Source organism: Pinus tabuliformis, chromosome 3_2 (assembly GCF_031772625.1).
Source record: "Pinus tabuliformis cultivar Carrire ecotype Pingquan chromosome 3_2, CPIR1, whole genome shotgun sequence".
Classification (NCBI taxonomy): domain Eukaryota; kingdom Viridiplantae; phylum Streptophyta; class Pinopsida; order Pinales; family Pinaceae; genus Pinus; species Pinus tabuliformis.
In genome coordinates this window covers 861,736,204-861,742,203 of record NC_142302.1, presented here as the reverse complement: position 1 = coordinate 861,742,203, position 6,000 = coordinate 861,736,204, and positions in this window count along the sequence as shown.

Below are 6,000 nucleotides of genomic sequence, written 5' to 3'. Positions count from 1 at the left end.
CCTGACGGATTTACTATTGAATTCTTCAAGGCGTGCTGGCCCATCATTAAAGCTAACCTTCTTATTCTTGTAAGAAACTTTCGCAGAACCAAGAAAGTCCTTCCTGCCATTAATGCCACTTTCCTCACCTTAATTCCCAAATCGAACCAGGCTGACTCCCCTGATAAGTTCTGCCCATAGCCCTTTGCAATGTCCTCTATAAAATCCTTTCCAAAGTGATGGCTGACAGACTTAAATGCATCCTCCCCTCTATCATTTCTCAAGACCAAAATGGCTACGTCGAAGGAAGATAGATCACTGACAGCATAATCCTCACCCAGGAAGTATTGCACTCTCTCAAAACAAAAAGATCTCCAGGCATGTTAATCCAGCTTGATCTGTCCAAAGCCTTTGATAGAATCAGTTGGCAATACATGAAAGCAATCCTCCAAACTTTTGGATTCAGCCAGCTATGGACAAACTGGATAATGGAACTGGTTTCAGGTGCCTTCTTCTCTATTGTGCTAAGTGGAGGACCCCTACAACCCTTCTGTCCATCCAGAGGTATCACACAAGGAGAACCCCTATCTCCTTTTCTCTTCATCATAATGGCAGAAGGGCTAGGAAGATCCTTAACCAAGGCAAAGTAGCAGAACCAACTCAAACGCATCAAACCGGTACACCAAGGACCCACTATAACGTATCAACAATTCGTGGACGATACCATGCTCATGGGCGCCCCCACAGTACAGGAAGCTCGCACCATCAGCAAGGTGTTAAACACTTTCTCGGAAGCCTCAGGTATGGAAATCAACCTAACCAAATCCAAACTTTTTTTCTTCAACACATCCATTCCTGTGTAGAGAAATATCAATAGAATTCTAAATATTCAAAAGAACTCCCTTCCAACCAAATACCTTGGTATACCGCTTTCGGAACATGCCTACAGATCGAGCAACTGGGAAGCCCTCCTCAACAAGATGAGAGCTAGGCTAAGCAGGTGGACCCACTGGGCACTAAACATGGCGAACAGACTGATACTGATAAAGTCCATCCTTCAAACCATGCCAGCCTACATGTTCTCAGCACTTGCAGGCCCCAAGGTGACGTACAAGACCATCCGAAACATTTAGCGCTCCTTTCTCTGGAATGGACCCTCTAAGAAATCCAAATAGGCCCTCCTCAAATGGACAGACATCTGCAAACCAAAAATGGAGGGAGGTTTAGGCCTCCGAGACCCTGAGATATTAAGCAAGGCCATAGCAGCAAAAATCTCGTGGAGATGGGTTGAAAATCCTGACTCCCTCTGGGGCGCCCTGTGGAAAGCGAAGTATACAACCCAAATCAGGGACAAAGACCTCATCCGGCTTACAGGCACCACTCAAGGATCCCCAATCTGGAACAAAGCCTAGGAAAATAGACATATTGTTTAGCAGCATAGCTTCTGGGAAGTACACCAAGGCAACACAGCCCTATTCTGGGAAGATGCCTGGCAGCAGCTTCCAACCTTGGAACACCCAGACTGGAACACTCTTAAAAGAGCCATGCAGGAGGAAGGCAAGATTACGGTAGCAGACTACTGGCAACCGGCAAGCGAAGCAACCATATGGCAGAACTGGATTTCCAGAGAACAATGGCATACCCCAGCAGAACCAAGGAATGTAGACCTTTTTCTACAAGACTTGGACAAAAGAAGAATCCTCAGATCCAACAAAGAGGACATCCTAAGATGGGGAAGTAACCCCAAAGGCACGTTCAATCTCAAAGAAGCTTATAAGCTCTTGGCAGCCTCCCTGGATCAGCAATCAGACCACAAATGGCAAACCCTGTGGAGCAGAGGAACTTGGCCAAAAATTACACTTTTCTCTTGGCTAGTCCTGCATAACAGGGCTCTCACATGAGACAACCTTCAGAAAAGAGGTTTTGTAGGCCCTTCTCGATGTATGCTATGCAAGAATGGTTCGGAAACGCTCAATCACCTGCGCAACACCTATCCCACGGCTTGCTCTCTGTGGGATGACATGGCCATGGTCTGCAGACATTCAGATAGAGACATAAATTCCATCCAAATTTCACTAATCCAGTGGAGATCTTCCATATCCTCTAATCCCCTGGTCAACAGTGCCTGGAATTTAGTTTCGGGCACATTAGTTTGGATCCTATGGAAAGAGCGAAACGCAAGAATATTCAAAGACATAGCCACAGGAGTCCATATGCTGATAAGGAAAGTTCGATTGCTAATCACAGAAACAGTCAACGCCATGGGCATACAGAAGATAGAGGGCAACACATCTCCAAACGAGGCAAAAATAATACAGATACTGCATCTTCAAACAAGGACCAACTCTGGTGGAAGGAACCATACCTCAACAGGCACGACATAGGAAAAATGGACCCTGCCCCCCTTTAACACATTGAAACTCAAATTCGACGGGGCTTCAAGGCAAAACCCGGGCATGGCAGGCTATGGGGGAGCAGTACAGGATCACACAGCAGCAATTCATCTCATCTATCACGGCAATCTCATAGTGAACACCAATAACGCAGCAGAACTAATCGCTCTCCTCCAATGCCTCACTCTGGTTGGTCGATAAAAACTCCTACCTCTGATAGTGGAGGGCGATTCAGAGATAATAATAAGGCTGATAAGGAAACTCCAGATGGGCGCACAGGTGCACAAAGTAACCCCAAGCTGGAGGTTGTTAGCAATACTAAAAGATCTCCAAGGCCAACGCTGCAACATGAAAGGGATCACCTTCCAAGCCGTTCGAAGGAAAGCAAACAAGCTAGCTGATGCATTAGCAAATGAAGGGATTGACTCCAATCTTGCTGAGTACCACAGCCTTTGGCAGGATCAGGTGGCGGGAGAACTCAGAGCCAACTGCCACAATATCCATCAATTAGATCTGCAAGCACAAGCCTAGGCCACTAGGGGTCCTCGTTACAGGAAATCATGGCAATCTCAAACAAGGCCCAACGGAGATCAAAGCCAACAGGATCGAGCAAAATCAAGCAGCATCCCATCACACCGGTCTCTGGAAACGAAATGCAGAATGCTCGATCACAATCTCGACCACAATGCAGAATGCTCGATCACAATCTTCAGACAGCGCAGCTCTGTGCTGACCGGACTTTCTGGAAGCGCCAGAGCGTGTAGGGCCACAAGGACATATCTACTGGCCAAGCGACCTCAATCCTCTGCGAATATATCCATTGGAAGCAATATCACTGGGAAGTCACATTGACTCCCAAGAATCTATGTAATTTTATCCAACAAAATTAATATGATCTGCTTAACTTTAAAAAAAAAAAGATGTTACAACATACTTATTTAATTTTTTTATCTACTCAAGTATTCTTCTTTGCGGAAAAAGAGTTATGGGGGAGCTGGAGGTATCAACTATACACACCAAATTAGCAAGCGTTAGTATCAAGCCTCTTACCAAATAGCCATCAATGAAGTCTGATTCTGAATAGAATGAAGTTTCTTTTGGATTGCTGGAAAAACAAAATGCTAAAACATTGTTTCAATGGAAACAACATTACACTTTACTTTGTGTGCAAAAGTTCCAAGTTTGAATTGTGGACATACATACCCAACCTCCAACCTAGAATGTAACACAATTGTGTTCTGGATTGAAAATTGATGTTAAAAATCTCTGCAACCCATTCATTTAGACAAATCCAATCCATTCTCATCATATGATTTCGAGGTGGCTAGAATCATGATTATAACACTATGGTGTATTCACCCATACACTGAGCATTTTATGTTCTACAACATGGGAGATCATCATACATATCCAAATGGATTTCATTAATTTTCGAGACAAGGATCATATTTACTTAAACCACCTTCTGGAATGCTAACTAAAGCACTATCTAACATGCACAAATTTATTTCATTAAAGTCTTTAATTTTGATAAATAAAACAAATTGTGTATACAAAAGTTTTTGAAGTCGAATTTTTTTAAATTTTATAAAAAAACAAAAATTTGAAATCACAAATTTGAACATTTATTTTGGGAGCGCTTTGAATTTATCGAAAATAATAAGAAACCAAAATCCCACAAAACATTTTCATCACCATATTTTTCTGAAAAAATAAAAACGCTGAAATTTTAATGCGTGAAATATCAACAGAAACAAAACACACCCAGCATAATCATACCCCTCCAAATGCGTTCATTAATTTTCTAAACGATGCCCAGATTTGCTTAATTCCGTACTTCTACAGAGTGCTTTCTATCGGGCACTATTGTTTTTCTTTCCAATAATAAGGGCTGAAATACCAAGACATAAAACAGACGTTGAAGAGCAACATATGTTTCCAAATTGAAATATTTTGATTTTATTTATTTTTAAAATGAATCTTTATATTCCATTGCTGGAGAAATTAGAAATTCTATATTTACATTTTCATATGAGAAATTTTACTATATACTTTTCAATATTTTATTATATATTTTTTATTATTAATCTTTCGATATTTTATTATCCACTAATTTTATTATATATATTTTTATTATTAATATGTTGATTTTATTTAAAACAATTAATTTTACTTGACATGCTTTTGAAACTACTATTTATATTTCATCAATATGACAAATTTTACTATATACTTTTTCATATGTTATTATCCACTAATTTTATTATCTATATTTTTATTATTAATATCTTGATTTTATTTAAAATAATTAATTTTATTTTACAAGCTTTTGAAACTACTATTTATATTTCATCAATCTTGTTTTCATTAGAAGTTTGAAATTTTATATTTTAGTATTTATATTATAAATTTTAATTTATTTTATTTAATGGAAATTTTATTATATATTTTTAAAATATTATATTATTAAGTAAAGTTTTTGGGTAGAAATCACATAAGATAAATTTTTGGTTTACGTATTTCAAACTAACAAGTGTGCCAACATATTTCAAACTAGCAAGTGTGGTTCATTATCAGGACCAGATGAATAGGCAGACCATGGCAAAGGCTTAAATAGAGAACAATGCAGAGATATAATTTCAAGTAGTGGCTATATTTGAACAATACTATTTAAATTATGTTATTAATTTATTAATATATTAAAAACAAATATTATTTAGTAACTTAAACTGCTAGTTTTTGAAAAAAAATAAAATAAATAATGATATTATTTCATTATTTTATTAAAAGTATTAATCTGGTCCTCGTGATGAACCACACATGTTGGTTTGAAACGCGTTGGCCAAAAATTTCTTTTATGTGATTTCTACCGAAAGACTTTGCTTAATTCATTATGGATCACAAAAATTTGAATACATAAATTAGTACCCTATACAGAAGCACCAATACTATTAAAGTTCATCACTTTGAATGGTCTCGTGTAAGGGTTTCCAACTTCAAGACAAATCTAGCTTTTCTAAAACAATGTAGAAACTCTTCCCTTGTTCCTCTCTTCACTCATATAAAGCACCCTCTTAATAATTCTAGTGGCTGTCATATTTTTCTTAATGCTAGGATGGCATTGGTTAGTTTGGAGATTGGCAAGGTGAGAAAGGTTTTGGATTTCGTTTCTCATAATTTGTTGTCACTCCATTTGGAACTTTCAAATGATATCTCTGCTCCCCTTTGGTCAAGGATCAAGGCATGCTCGGCTCTGAAATCTACTTATCTCAAAGAAATATGGAAAGTAAAGCAGTGCAAGAAGTTCAGTAACCTCTCAGAGAAATTCATCTTACAGCCTAATGAGTCTAGTTGCTTTCATGGTCCTTCCAGAAGCAGAATTAATTCTAATCAAATATCTTCTCTCCGATATTGAGTTGAAAGTGTTTCTCACCATTCTGCCATTGAAGGTGAAGCTGGAACAACCTCGTATTCACCAGGTCGAATTCCCTCAAGTTCATTGTCCGTTAATTCTTCTTTAGTTTCTGTTGGTTTCAAAAATAGTGGAAGTGGTTCTATTAATAATAATATTCAATTGAATAATAATAATAATAATAGTGATTGTATTTTTACCTCATATAGCAATAAT